The sequence below is a fragment of the Salmo salar genome, chromosome ssa02 (genome assembly GCF_905237065.1).
Source record: "Salmo salar chromosome ssa02, Ssal_v3.1, whole genome shotgun sequence".
NCBI classification, from domain to species: domain Eukaryota; kingdom Metazoa; phylum Chordata; class Actinopteri; order Salmoniformes; family Salmonidae; genus Salmo; species Salmo salar.
The window spans coordinates 68,199,609-68,215,228 of NC_059443.1; the positions used below are offsets into that span (position 1 = coordinate 68,199,609).

Genomic DNA, 15,620 nt, shown 5'->3' on the forward strand with positions numbered 1-15,620 from the left:
ATGATGAAAGCGAGTTGAGGAATGGAACATTCAATGTCAGTTATTTCTCTGGAGCAATATATATATATTTGTTTAGAATGAATTATTCATGAAGGTAGGGCCTGTAGTGTCAGGTGCAGGGTTGAGATTCCGGTCTCGATTGTTGATTAGATGTATGAATAATTATTTCATCTATCAAAATGTGTTGCTTACAATAAAAGCAATCGGGATTGATCGATCCGCCTGTTTATTGTCTGTAAACATCCCAAACAATGTATATATTTCTATCACCATAGTCTAAAGATGTAGAAAGGAGCGTTTTTACTTTTTTCAGAAATATATTGGTTGTCTTTAGCTTTAGTTCTGGGGCGTTAAACGTGTGAGTAATGTATGTCCTCGTCCCACAGGCAGAGCTCTTTTTCCTTAGCATGTTTCTGTGACCCCCTCCCCCCATGAATTCAGTTCTGAGACTCAGACCCATCTCAAGGGAAACAAGCTCTCTCTGTCGCGCTCTCTTTCTCTTTAAACAGCAAAATAGGCTATTACTTTACAATGTCCCGACTCAGTCATCGGCAACGGTCTAATTTGCAGTGCCGTTGTGGATTCAAGACATGAATTTAAACATAGTTAAAACCCCGATTTACAACCAATCCTCAAAACAGGCTGACTGCACAGACAATTCCACCATTATATTGTAGGCCTATTGTATTAAAACGGATATGGTGGATACTACGAGGGCGTTCCTTGCTACGGGGGGGGGGGGGGTGTCAGTGAAACAAGATGTGTGTTTACATTGTGTTTACATTGCAACGGTACCATTATTTTATACCGCTACATTGGCGCAGAGAGAGAAGGAGTGTGTTGGCCTGATGTGCGTCAAAACATCGTATCACGACAGTGGAGGAATGACACATTTTGAATACCTACATTATGGCGCTCCGCCATCGCTCTCTCTACAATTTCGCCTTTATTTCGCCCCCACGAGCACCCCTTGTCGTCCACTCAATTCAAAGTGCTTTACCTGCCTGGGATACATATGTTTACATTGCCAAAGCAAGCTAAATATACAATACACATATTTTCCTTTATTCTCTTTCACCCGCTCGGTCCTGTGATAAGCAAACCCAAGCACGGGGAGGAGCTGCCGTCTCGTGCGGCCCCCATCCCTTTCTCCCCTGCTACTAATTTCACCCACCAGAGAGAAAGAGAGAAATGAAAAGTAAGGACACGGGGGAAAGAGAGACGGGTGTGTTGCTTGTCCTCTTCATATGAGCGGAAAGGCGTCATATTCCGTGCAGCTCGAGATCTGTTGTTGGCCGGGGCTCACACGAGAGAGAGAGAGAGAGAGACGAGAGAGAGAAGGAAGAGGGGCTGCTTTACAGATAACGGAACAGTGAAAGGAGAAAGCGCTAGCGACGAGTCATAAACACGTCAAAATCGGTGTAAAACCGGGTAAGATAACAGCGCGGGTCCTGTTTCCCTCATCATTTCGATTCGAGCCAACTGGGATCGGGATGGATATATCTTCTTCTGCACCATTTGTCAGATCTCCCGCTAGAGAGGACCGTGCCTCACGCGCAGCAGCAGCACCACCACCGAAATCGTTTTTTCTTCTCGGATGCTCCCATTAGATACAGAACAACGGTAGATATCGGTTAGTGGCTAGTATTCGAATGCGGCGCGCACTGCCCGGGATAACGGTAGATTGAACCTGCTGGCTGCCATCGACTGAACAAACGGAGACGTACCAACGGGACCACGGGATTCGTGGTCGTTCAGCTATCCCAGGCACTGCAGCCTAGCAGGCAGCCCCCTTCGTCGCAAGATACAGGGAGAAACCGTAGGATACTAGCCTACACTCTCTCCCTGATGCAAAACACCGCCGCAGCGCAGCGTCGAGAAACTATGCAGCTGTTTGATAAGATACATATGTAACGGGGGAATTACGGGAGACCCTGGCTGGGTTCTCTGTCTGATCTGCGCACCCAGGCTGATAACGGAGGCTCCGGTAACGGGATTGGAATGGCATAGATTGCTTTTTTTCAACACGGTGACCGACGAACAGAACGGATACATATCTGACATGATTATCTGCATCTAGAGACCTCAAACACAGGCGATGGGTAAGGAAAGCCTTTCCTTTTCTTGTGGGGAAATATAGAGGGGAATATCGGCCAGTGACGTGCATTTTCAAAGACCCCTGGTCTGTCATAATGCACTTGTATGACTGCAATGTAGATGGGTGTCTGTGTGTGTGTGTGTGTGTTGGTGTTTTCACGACAACTGGGAACTTTGAAAAATAGGTTAAATCATGACATCCGTTATCTTTAGGTCAATTCTGAGTTGGATGACCGTTCAAAACGAGTCGGAGCTCGTTTTTTCCCCCGAGTTCCCAGTTGTCTGGAACGCACTTGAGTCGGAAGCCGAAGATTTCCGAGTTCCCAGTTGTTTTGAACGCGGCATGTGTATCCTATATGTAGGCCAAGTTGGGGGTAAGGCCAAGATATAGGGACATGATATTGGTGATGAATTTGATGATGATGAATATTGTTATAATAATCTATTAGCCTATGGTCTTAGCAACCACAACCAAAATAAGTACGATCTGAATGCAAGCTGGTTCAGAATTGTATTCTCTGTCCATTCCCCCAAAAAATATTAGCGTGCGATTATGATCTTGAATATTAGGTGACGTTCCAGAATTCAGATTATTCTTTACTTCTTGAGAGCTGACATGACAAGACAGTCGTATCCCGAGAAAGCCCTATTAGGTTTTGTTTTTGGTTGTTATCGTGTCTGCAGATGCAGAATTACATTCACTTCACTTGCTACAGTAGAGATGCAGTGTTACATTCTGCAGTGATAGAAACATCCAATTCAGACCATGTTGTTTGGTTTATACACTTAGAAAAAAGGTGTTATCCAGAACCTTAAAGGGCTATTCGGCTATCCTCATAGGAGAACCTTTTGAATCCTTTTTGGTTCCATGTAAAATCATTTTGGCTTCAATGTAGAACACCTAAAAGGGTTCTACCTCGAACCCAAAAGGGTTGTGCCGGAACCAAAAAGGTTCTCCTATGGGGACATGAGAAGAACCCTTTTGGAACCCTTTTTTTCTAAGAGTGTAGGCCTGTGCAGTGAATGCAGATGTAGGGCCTAGAGAATAACAGACTGTCAAGTCCCATTATAACAGCCTACCTAAACCAGCAGTAGTAAAGGGCTTCAGGAAGCAGTTGTCCCTTCAGATATAGCATAGATCTGATCTAGGATCAGCTTATCCTCACCAACCCTGACCTTTACCATTATGAGACTAATCATAATAATCCATTAGAAGCTCATGTGGGGGAAAACCTTGTACCTACACATTTTACAAGCATTTCGCTACACCCACAATAACATCTGCTAAATATGTGTATGTGACCAAAAACATTTGATTTGATTGTGTGCGTGTGTGTGTGTGTGTGTGTGTGTGTGTGTGTGTGTGTGTGAGAGAGAGAGAGAGAGAAGACAGTTACAGACATACACAATTTGGTCGGCATGCCTAAGGCCTTGTTGTTTCTTCATATTGCTAGAGGGATGTCTAAGGATGGAGTGACGATTGGTTGATCCATCTCCATTTACTTTGCGGCTAGCCCGGGAGTTGTGTTAGTTGTCGGAATGGGTGTGTGGGTATGTTCCCTGGGTGTGTGGGTATGTGTGTGTGTCGCTGTGTGTGGGTTGCACTTGCTCATGTGAAACAACTCACAAAATCATTTCTCAAGGGGTGTATCTTAATAGTCAATTGCAGCTTCCTCATCTTCATCTGATATCAAGATGATGGCTGTGTTCCTCGTTCAAGCTAACATGACTGGGTCTGTGAATACATCAGTTTAGGTGAAGGAAAGGAGACAAGGAGAGGAAGTAAACCAGGACTATAGAGATACACCCCTTGGGAACGGTTCCCTGACTGAGGCTGAGGTATCTGAAGAATCCAAATTAGTTGTGAGTTATGCGTTGTGAACTAGTGGTCGCTGGGTGGTGCGTGTGTGTGTGTGTGTGTGTGTGTGTGTGTGTGTGTGTGTGTGTGTGTGTGTGTGTGTGTGTGTGTGTGTGTGTGTGTGTGTGTGTGTGTGTGTGTGTGTGTGTGTGTGTGTGTGTGTGTGTCTGTGGGTCTCTGTGGGTCTGTGTGTGTGTTGCACATCTGGAAATTATGTGGAAATTGAGCAAGTTGAGGTGACTAAACTGCTTGGAGTAACCCTGGATTGTAAACTGTCATGGTAAAAACATTGATACAACAGTAGCTGGCGCTGACAGATAGGGTAGCCCTGCTTCTAGCTCCTAGGCAACTTTGCAGTATTTCGTTTTTTTATATGTTATTTCTTACAATATTAACCCAGAATTTTTTTGTGTTATTACATAGAGCCGGGAAGAACTTTTGGATATCAGAGCGGCAAAATTTGAGAAAAACACTAGCGAAGTTCTATCAACACATTGAGTGTGGTACTCGCGCTGCTAAAACACTCGACCACTGCTTCTCAAACTTCCAGGATACCTACGAGGCCCTCCCCCGCCCTACCTTCTGCAAATCTGGTCACGACTCTATTTTGCTACCTCCTTTCTTATAGGCAGAAACTCAAACAGAAAGTACCCTGGTCTGACCAATCGGAATCCATGCTTCAACATTGTTTTGATCACGCAGACTGGGATATGTTCCGGGTAGCCTCCGAGAATAACATTGACGAATACACTGATACGGCGACTGAGTTTATCAGGAAGTGTATAGGAGATGTTCTACCCACTGTGACTATTAAAACCTACCCTAACCAGAAACCGTGGATAGATGCCAGCAAACCCAGCGCATTTAACCATGGCAAGGCGACTGGGAATATGGACGAATACAAACAGTGTAGTTATTCCCTCCGTAAGGCAATCAAACAAACAAAACGTCAGTATAGAGACAAAGTGGAGTCGCAATTCAACAGCTCAGACACAAGACGTATGTGGCAGGGTCTACAGACAATCACGGACAACAAAGGATAACACAGTGCCACCGACGCGGCCCACTACCAAGGACTGTGGGCTCTCCTTTTCCGTGGCCGACGCGAGTAAGACATTTAAGCGTGTTAACCTTCAAAAGGCTGCCGGCCCAGACGGCATCCCTAGCCGTATCTCAGAGCATGCACAGACCAGTTGGCTGGAGTGTTTATGGAAATATTCAATCTCATCCTATCCCAGTCTGCTGTCCCCACATGCTTCAAGATGGCCACCATTGTTCCTGTACCCAAGAAATCAAAGGTAACTGAGCTAAATGACTATCGCCCCATAGCACTCACTTCTGTCATCATGAAGTGCTTTGAGAGACTAGTCAAGGATCATATCACCTCTACCTTACCTGACACCCTAGACCCGCTTCAATTTGCTTACCTCCCCAATAGATCCACAGATGATGCAATTGCACTGCACACTGCCCTATCCCATCTGGACAAGAGGAATACCTATGAAGAATGCTGTTATAGCTCAGCATTCAACACCATAGTACCCTCCAAACTCATCATTAAGCTTGGGGCCCTGGGTCTGAACCCCGCCCTGTGCAACTGGGTCCTGGACTTCCTGACGGGCCGCCCCCAGGTGGTGAAGGTAAGAAACAATACCTCCACTTCGCTGATCCTCAACACAGGGGGCCCACAAGGGTGTGTGCTCAGCCCCCTCCTGTACTCCCTGTTCACCCATGTCTGTGTGGCCACGCATGCCTCCAACTCAATCATCAAGTCTGCAGATGACACAACAGTAGTAGGCCTGATTACCAACAATGATGAGACAGCCTGCAGGGAGGAGGTGAGGGCCCTGGGAGTGTGGTTCCAGGAAAACAACCTCTCACTCAACGCCAAGAAAACAAAGGAGCTGATCGTGGACTTCAGGAAGCCGCAGAGGGAGCACCCCCCTATCCACATCGAAGGGACCGCAGTGGAGAAGGTGGAAAGCTTCAAGTTCTTCAGTGTACACATCACTGACAAACTAAAATGGTCCACCCACACAGACAGTGTTGTGAAGAAGGCGCAACAGCGCCTCTTCAACCTCAGGAGGCTGAAGAAATGTGTCTTGGCACCTAAAACCATCACAAACTTTTACAGATGCACAATTGAGAGCATCCTGTCGGGCTGTATCACCTCCTGCAACCGCAGGGCTCTCCAGAGGGTGGCTCTCCAGAGAGTGGTGCTTCACCGAGGGCAAACTACCTGCCCTCCGGGACACCTACACCACCCGATGTCACAGGAAGGCCAAAAAGATCATCAAGGACAACAACCACCCGAGCCACTGCCTGTTCACCCCGCTATCATTTAGAAGGCGAGGTCAGTACAGGTGCATCAAAGCTGGGACCGAGAGACTGAAAAACAGCTTCTATCTCAAGGCCATCAGACTGTTAAACAGCCATCACTAACACAGAGAGGCTGCTGCCCTATATACATAGACGTGAAATCCCTGGCCACTTTAATAATGGAACACTGGTCACTTTAATAATGTTTACATATTTTGCCTTACTCATCTCATATGTATATACTGTATTCTATTCTATTCTACTGTATCTTAGTCTATGCCGCTCCGACATTGTTCGCCCAAATATTTATATATTCTTAATTCCATTCCTTTACTTAGATTTGTGTGTATTGGGTATATGTTGTGAAATTGTTAGTTATTACTTGTTAGATATTACTGCACTGTCGGAGCTAGAAACACAAGCGTTAAAGCTAAACCCGCAATAACATCTGCTAAACACATGTATGTGACCAATAAGATTTGATTTGATTGAAGATGGAGAGAAGTCTGTCCATAATAAATCGCTGCTCTGCCTTAACAGCACTATCAACAAGGCAGGTCCTACAGGCCCTAGTTTTGTCTCACTTGGACTACTGTTAAGTCGTGTGGTCAGGTGCCACAAAGAGGGAACTCTATTCCACATCAAGTAACTGATGCAAGCAGTAAAATTAGATTTAAAAAACAGATAAAATACACCTTATGGAACAGCGGGGACTGTGAAGCGACACAAACATAGGCACAGACACATGCATACACACACAAGATAACATACGCACTGTACACACACGTACACATGGATTATGTGTTGTGTATATGTGGTAGTGGAGAAGGCTCCTGAGGGCACACACTTAGTGTGTTGTGAATGTATTGTAATGTTTGACATTGTTTTTTAAATGTATTTTTTTTAAAACTTTATTTAACTAGGCAAGTCAGTTAAGAACAAATTCTGATTCACGATGACGGCCTACCAAAAGGCAAAAGGCCTCCTGTAGGGACGGGGACCTGGGATTAAACATTAAAAATAAACACAATGTAAATATAGGACAAAACACACGTCACGACAAGAGAGACAACACTACATAAAGAGAGACCTAAGACAACAACATAGCAAGGTAGCAACACATGACAACACAGCATGGTAGCAACACAACATAACAACAACATGGTAGCAACACAACATGGTAACAGCACAAAACATGGTACAAACATTATTGGGCACATTCCATGATTGAGTCTTTGAATGAAAAGATTGAGATAAAACTGTCCAGTTTGAGTGTTTGTTGCAGCTCGTTCCAGTCGCTAGCTGCAGCGAACTGAAAAGAGGAGCGACCCAGGGATGTGTGTGCTTTGGGGACCTTTAACAGAATGTGACTGGCAGAACGGGTGTTGTATGTGGAGGATGAGGGCTGCAGTAGATATCTCAGATAGGGGGGAGTGAGGCCTAAGAGGGGTTTATAAAGAAGCATCAATCAGTGGGTCTTACAGAGATGACCAGTTTACAGAGGAGTATAGAGTGCAGTGATGTGTCCTATAAGGAGCATTGGTGGCAAATCTGATGGCCGAATGGTAAAGAACATCTAGCCACTCGAGAGCACCCTTCCCTGCCGATCTATAAATTATGTCTCCGTAATCTAGCATGGGTAGGATGGTCGTCTGAATCAGGGTTAGTTTGGCAGCTGGAGTGAAACAGGAGCGTTTACGATAGAGGAAACCAAGTCTAGATTTAACTTTAGCCTGCAGCTTTGATATGTGCTGAGAGAAGGACAGTGCACCGTCTAGCCATACTCCTAAGTACTTGTATGAGGTGACTACCTCAAGCTCTAAACCCTCAGAGGTAGTAATAACACCTGTAGGAAGAGGGGTATTCTTCTTACCAAATCACATGACCTTTGCTTTGGAGGTGTTCAGAACAAGGTTAAGGGTAGAGAAAGCTTCTTGGACACTAAGAAAGCTTTGTTGTAGACCATTTAACACAAAATCCGGGGAGGGGCCAGCTGAGTATAAGACTGTATCATCTGCATATAAATGGATGAGAGAGCTTCCTACTGCCTAAGCTATGTTGTTGATGTAAATTGAGAAGAGCGTGGGGCCTAGGATCGAGCCTTGGGATACTCCCTTGGTGACAGGCAGTGACTGAGACAGCAGGTTTTCTGACTTTATACACTGCACCCTTTGAGAGAAGCGGTTAGCAAACCAGGCCAAAGACCCCTCCGAGACACCAATACATCTTAACCGGCCCTCAAGAATGGAATCGTCTGCCGCAGGTATTCCCAAACTGCCATCGTGGGTACTCCAAATAAAAATGCCATTCACATTTAAGTTTTTCTTTTCACTCTTGAGCAGACATTTACAAACAAAACATGCCAATTTGAAAAATAAGCCACAGGAGTGTTTTGAGCGAGAATTAAGATGACTTTTGAGTAGTAAGAAATGTATTAAAGCAACAGATACAATTAATAAGAATGGGCTAAAAACGTTTTATATGGTGAGTTACCGAGTGGCTAGGACAGGCAAGCCCCATACTATTGTGGAGGACTTCATTCTTTCTGCTGCCGTGGATATGGCTGGGACAATGCTGGGGGAAAAGCCCCAAAAACTATACAGACAATGCCTTCATCAAACAACACTGTTTCACGACGCATCACTGACATGGCAGGAGATGTTTTGAAACAATTACTGCTTCGCATACAAGCCAGTGAATTATATGCGTTGCAGCTGGATGAGTCAACAGACGTGGCGGGCCTGGCACAGCTCCTGGTATATGCCCGTTACATTTATGGGGGGTCAATTAAGGAAGACATCTTCTGCAAACCACTGGAAACCAGAACAACAAGAGAGGATCTTTTTTAAGTACTGGACAGCTTTGTGGCATCAAATGGACTTTGGTGGTCAAGATATGTTGGTAGCTGTACTGATGGCGCAAAAGCCATGACAGGGAGACATAGTCCAGTGGTAACGTGTGCAAGCAGTTGCTCTCGATGCTACTTGGGTACACTGCAGCATCCACCAAGAGGCTCTTGCTGCCAAAGGAATGCTTGACAGCTTGAAAAACATTTTGGACACTACAGTGAAAATGGTTAACTTTGTTTAAAGCAAGGCCCCTGAACTCTTGTGTATTTTCTGCACTATGCAATGATATGGGCAGCGACAATGTAACGCTTTTACAACATACAGAAAGAAGTGCGCTGGTTATCAAGGGGCAAAGTATTGATTCGTTTTTTTTAAATTGAGAGACGAGCTTAAAGTTTTCTTTACTGACCATAATTTTCACTTGTCTGACCGCTTGCACGAGGACGAGTTTCTCACACGACTGGCCTATCTAGGTGATGTTTTTCCTCGCCTGAATGATCTGAATCTACGATAACAGGGACTCTCCGCAACTATATTCAATGTGCTGGACAAAACTGAGGCTACGATTAAGAAGTTGGAGCTCTTCAATGTCTGCATTAACAAGGACAACACACAGGTCTTTCCATCATTGTCTCTTTTGTTTGTGTGCAAATGAACTCAAGCTTACGGACAATGTCAAATTTGATATAGCGAAGCACCTGAGTGAGTTGGGTGCGCAATTACGCAGGTACTTTCCCGAAATGGACGACACAAACAACTGGATTCGTTATTCCTTTCATGCCCTGCCTCCAGTCCACGTACCGATATCTGAACAAGAGAAATTGCAACAAGCAGTTCTGTGAAAATGGAATTTAATCATAAGCCTCTACCAGATTTCTGGATTGGGCTGTGCTCAGAGTGTACTGCCTTGGAAAATCACGCTGTTAAGACACTGATGCCCTTTGTAACCACGTACATATGTGAGAGTGGATTCTCGGCCCTCACTAGCATGAAAACTAAATACAGGCACAGACTGTATATCCTTTCAAGCACACCCTTCTCATTAACCTGTGGTGAGTTATTCACAATTTTCAATTAACAAATAAAGTTTTATATGTAAGATGGCTAAATAAAGATCTAAATGATTGATTATGATTATATTATTATTTGTGCCCTTGTCCTATAAGAGCTCTTTGTCACTTCCCACGAGCCAGGTTGTGACAAACTCACACTCATTCTTATGTTTAATAAATGTATCGTATAGTGTGTGTGTGGCAGGCTTACAATGATGGCAAAAAAACGACATTTGAGAGTGCGCTGACCCTGGTGCTAGAGGGGGTACGCAGCTGGAGGTTGAATGTTTGAAGGGGTAGGCAGCTGGAGGTTGAATGTTTGAAGGGGTAGGCAGCTGGAGGTTGAATGTTTGAAGGGGTAGGCAGCTGGAGGTTGAATGTTTGAAGGGGTAGGCAGCTGGAGGTTGAATGTTTGAAGGGGTAGGCAGCTGGAGGTTGAATGTTTGAAGGGGTAGGCAGCTGGAGGTTGAATGTTTGAAGGGGTAGGCAGCTGGAGGTTGAATGTTTGAAGGGGTACGGGACTACAAAAAGTTTGGGAACCACTGGTCTACCGTATCAAAAGCTTTGGCCACGTCAATGAAAATAGCAGCACAGCATCGCTTTATAACTGCCTTAATGTTGCTGGACCCCAGGAAGAGTAGCTGCTGATGGGCATACATAGTAAATACAAATACACACTCAGTCGTTTCTCAAGGGTCTATCTCACTTTCAAAATGTATCCTTTCCTCCTAACATCATTGAACACGATTGGGTCTGTAAATTCAATGCAGAGACTAGTCTTTTCACATCGATGTAGATCATCAAGGAGAGGAGATGAGGAGACAAGGAGAGGAAGCAAACAAAGACTATTGAGATACACCCCTTGGGAACGGTTCACTAACTGAGGCGGAGGTATCTGATGTAGCCTGGTTGGTTGGTTCGCTCTGAAGGTCTGCCAACGATCCAGCGGCAGTGCTGACACTGAAGACCACAGCTGTTGCACCACAGTAGAGAAAGGGGAGAGTGTGTGTGTGTGTGTCACTCCACAAGAATAGTAAACAAACACAAATTTGACCAACTGGGGACATTTTGTTAGTCCCCATGAGGTTAAATGCTATTTCTAGGGGTATAGGGTTAAGGTTAGAATTAGTGGGGTTAGTTTTAGGGTTATGTTTAGGGTTAGGAGCTAGGGTTAGGTTTAGGGTTTGGGTTAGGAGCTAGGGTTAGGTTTAGGGTTATGGTTAGGAGCTAAGGTTAGGGTTAGGGTTAGGAGCTAGGGTTAGGTTTAGGGTTATGGTTAGGAGCTAAGGTTAGGGTTAGGAGCTAGGGTTAGGTTTAGGGTTATGGTTAGGAGCTAGGGTTAGGTTTAGGGTTATGTTAGGAGCTAGGGTTAGGGTTAGGTTTAGGGTTATGGTTAGGAGCTAAGGTTAGGGTTAGGAGCTAGGGTTAGGTTCAGGGTTAGGAGCTAGGGTTAGGTTTAGGGTTATGGTTAGGAGCTAAGGTTAGGGTTAGTGTTAGGAGCTAGGGTTAGGTTTAGGGTTATGGTTAGGAGCTAGGGTTAGGTTTAGGGTTATGGTTAGGAGCTAAGGTTAGGGTTAGGAGCTAGGGTTAGGTTTAGGGTTATGGTTAGGAGCTAAGGTTAGGGTTAGGAGCTAGGGTTAGGTTTAGGGTTATGGTTAGGAGCTAGGGTTAGGTTTAGGGTTATGTTAGGAGCTAGGGTTAGGGTTAGGTTTAGGGTTATGGTTAGGAGCTAAGGTTAGGGTTAGGAGCTAGGGTTAGGTTCAGGGTTAGGAGCTAGGGTTAGGTTTAGGGTTATGGTTAGGAGCTAAGGTTAGGGTTAGGGTTAGGAGCTAGGGTTAGGTTTAGGGTTATGGTTAGGAGCTAGGGTTAGGTTTAGGGTTATGGTTAGGAGCTAAGGTTAGGGTTAGGAGCTAGGGTTAGGTTTAGGGTTATGGTTAGGAGCTAGGGTTAGGTTTAGGGTTATGTTAGGAGCTAGGGTTAGGGTTAGGTTTAGGGTTATGGTTAGGAGCTAAGGTTAGGGTTAGGAGCTAGGGTTAGGTTCAGGGTTAGGAGCTAGGTTTAGGGTTAGGAGCTAGGATTAGGTTTAGGGTTAGGTTTAAGGTTAGGGTTAGGTTTAGGGTTAGGAGCTAGGGTTAGGGTTAGGAGCTAGGGTTAGGTTTAGGGTTAGGTTTAAGGTTAGGTTTTTGGGTAAAGGGTTAGGGTTAGGGTTTTGGGTTAGCTGTCCAAGACTGTGTGTGTATGTGTGTGTGTCCTAAGAGAGAGGAGGACTAGGTTCTCGGTGCTCACCCAGTCTAAATGAGGCTCTGGCACAGCGTTGCTTAGTTGGTGGCCTTGTTTGACCTTCGCTTCCACTGAAAGCCGAAAACAGGAAATGCAAATGTGACAGAGAGTGGGGGGGGGCAACACGTTCTCTGATATCATAACAGTAGAGCCATTTGACAGTAAAACCTTCTCTGATGGCATAACAGTAGAGCCATTTGACAGGAAAGCCTTCTCTGATGGCATAACCATAGAGCCATTTGACAGGAAAGCCTTCTCTGATGGCATAACCATAGAGCCATTTGACTTGACACTCAACAAATAGAATGAAGGAAATCAGAGAGAATATGGAGAGAGCAAGTATCAAGGGAAACAAGAGAGAGTTAGAGAGAGGGGGGATAAGCGATAAAGAGAGGATGAAAGAGAGGTAGAAAGAAAAAGTGAAAGCGAAAGAGAGAAAGGGTGAGAGAGATCAGAAAGAGAGAGAGGGGGAGAGAGAGATCATATTAGTTTATAAATATCTCGTCTCGCAGAGTACCATCTTTTTGAATAACTGGGCTCTGGTGGACTCGCACTGCAGATTGGTGTCTGAATACACCCTCTCCTTCTCTTATTCTCTCCTTCTCTCCTTCTCTGCCTCCCTGTCTTCCTCTCCGACCCCCTTTCCTCCTCCACTCTTTTTCTCCCTCATCTTCTCGTCCCTTCCTGTCTCTCTCTCTTCACCCCTCCTGCCTCTCTCTCTTCACCCCACCTGCCTCTCTCTCTTCACCTGCCCTGCCTCTCTCTCTTCACCCCCCCAGCCTCTCTCTCTTCACCCGCCCTGCTCTCTCTCTCTTCACCTGCCCTGCCTCTCTCTTCACCTGCCCTGCTTCTCTCTCTTCCCCCCTCCTGCCTCTCTCTTCATCCCTCCTGCCTCTCTCTCTTCATCCCTCCTGCCTCTCTCTCTTCATCCCTCCTGCCTCTCTCTCTTCCCCACTCTTGCCTCTCTCTCTTCATCCCTCCTGCCTCTCTCTCTTCCCCACTCTTGCCTCTCTCACTCCACCCCTCCTCCCCTCTTGATAAGGATCAGATTCTATCCCTTTCTCTAACACACCTCTCTCTCTCTCTCCCTCCTCCTTTCTTCCCCTCCTTCCTGTATTCCTCTTTTCACCCTCTTTCTATCACTCCTTCAACAGCTGTGTCCTCCTGTAATCACCACTGGCTCTAAAATAGACCATGAGTAGCCAGCCAAACTACAGGCGACTTCACATTAAACCATTTATCAACCATGTGTGAAAGATCTCTCCTCAATCCTCACCTTAGCCATTAGACTGGAAAAACACCAAACAGTATCTAGAAGACTTGGAGCCACTTCATGCTATTCACACACACACACACACACACACACACACACACACACACACACACACACACACACACACACACACACACACACACACACACACACACACACACACACACACACATATCCACACACGTATACACACACGTATACACACACACAAACACACATGGACAAGCGTACCAATCTCCCTCTGCCAACACAATCCCTGGATCCTCTGCCTGGAATGACTACAGAGAAGAAGGGGGATACGAGGGAGGGAGAGAGAGGAAAAGAGAGATCTGAGCATGTGTTTTCGTCCACTCTAATCCACAGGGGTTGAATTCTCCATCCTCTTTAGCAAGCACACACACGCACGCACACACTCACACACACACACACACACACACACACACAATGTTTGACAGCTGGATTGCACGTTTAAATTCATGCCACGCTGGGCCCTCTACCAAGATGAAGTGTGTGGTAAAGTAGGTTCTTGAAATGTTCAGATCAATTCATTTGGTCATAGATAGGTAATGCAGCTGTCTTGGTAGAGCAGAGCAGCACGTGGTTCCCTGGAAGCAGGTCCGTGCACAGACCACTCACAGACTCGTTGAGCAATTATTACAAGAAGAGGGGAAAACTGCCAAATATTTAGCAAAACTATTTTGAACTGGAATAAATGCTGTGTTATCACCAACACAATTCATTTATTGCTGCTGTCATGTATCCCATTCATTTTCAAACTTTTTGACCCGCGACCCCCAAAAAGGGGGGGGTGCGAACATGCGGCACAATCGCTGGGCAAATGTAGCCTGTCATTACAGACATACACGATGATGCATTTTCAAAAACGCAAGATAGCCTACGGAAGAAACCGCGTTTTACACCTGCATTTGGAGCTGAAAGTAATTCATGTTAGCAGCCAATAAGTAGGGATGTATATCACCAGAGAGTAGGGGTTGCAGGTTCGCCATCACTTTGAAGGGCAGCCTACCTGAGGAGTGCTCGTTGCCAGCCAGGTGGAGGGCAGCCTGCCTGAGGAGTGCTCGTTGCCAGCCAGGTGGAGGGCAGCCTACCTGAGGAGTGCTCGTTGCCAGCCAGGTGGAGGGCAGCCTGCCTGAGGAGTGCTCGTTGCCAGCCAGGTGGAGGGCAGCCTGCCTGAGGAGTGCTCGTTGCCAGCCAGGTGGAGGGCAGCCTGCCTGAGGAGTGCTCGTTGCCAGCCAGGTGGAGGGCAGCCTTCCTGAGGAGTGCTCGTTGCCAGCCAGGTGGAGGGCAGCCTGCCTGAGGAGTGCTCGTTGCCAGCCAGGTGGAGGGCAGCCTACCTGAGGAGTGCTCGTTGCCAGCCAGGTGGAGGGCAGCCTACCTGAGGAGTGCTCGTTGCCAGCCAGGTGGAGGGCAGCCTGCCTGAGGAGTGCTCGTTGCCAGCCAGGTGGAGGGCAGCCTGCCTGAGGAGTGCTCGTTGCCAGCCAGGTGGAGGGCAGCCTACCTGAGGAGTGCTCGTTGCCAGCCAGGTGGAGGGCAGCCTACCTGAGGAGTGCTCGTTGCCAGCCAGGTGGAGGGCAGCCTACCTGAGGAGTGCTCGTTGCCAGCCAGGTGGAGGGCAGCCTACCTGAGGAGTGCTCGTTGCCAGCCAGGTGGAGGGCAGCCTACCTGAGGAGTGCTCGTTGCCAGCCAGGTGGAGGGCAGCCTACCTGAGGAGTGCTCGTTGCCAGCCAGGTGGAGGGCAGCCTACCTGAGGAGTGCTCGTTGCCAGCCAGGTGGAGGGCAGCCTACCTGAGGAGTGCTCGTTGCCAGCCAGGTGGCCCTGTTCTTCCTCACAAATATCGGAATCCATTTCCCAGAATATTTCATCTTCATCT

The 15,620-nt window shown here is 46.5% G+C and overlaps 1 protein-coding gene across 1 annotated transcript in view; it reads left to right on the forward strand.

Moving 5' to 3' along the window:
* Nucleotides 1-1,160: 1,160 nt before the first annotated feature.
* Nucleotides 1,161-15,620, forward strand: part of LOC106590617 (beta-1,4-mannosyl-glycoprotein 4-beta-N-acetylglucosaminyltransferase) — a 66,859-nt gene continuing 52,399 nt past the window's right edge. The window contains exon 1 of the mRNA XM_014181747.2: nt 1,161-2,102. The gene's annotated coding sequence lies outside the window, so the exon portion shown is untranslated. The remainder of the gene's footprint in view (nt 2,103-15,620) is intronic.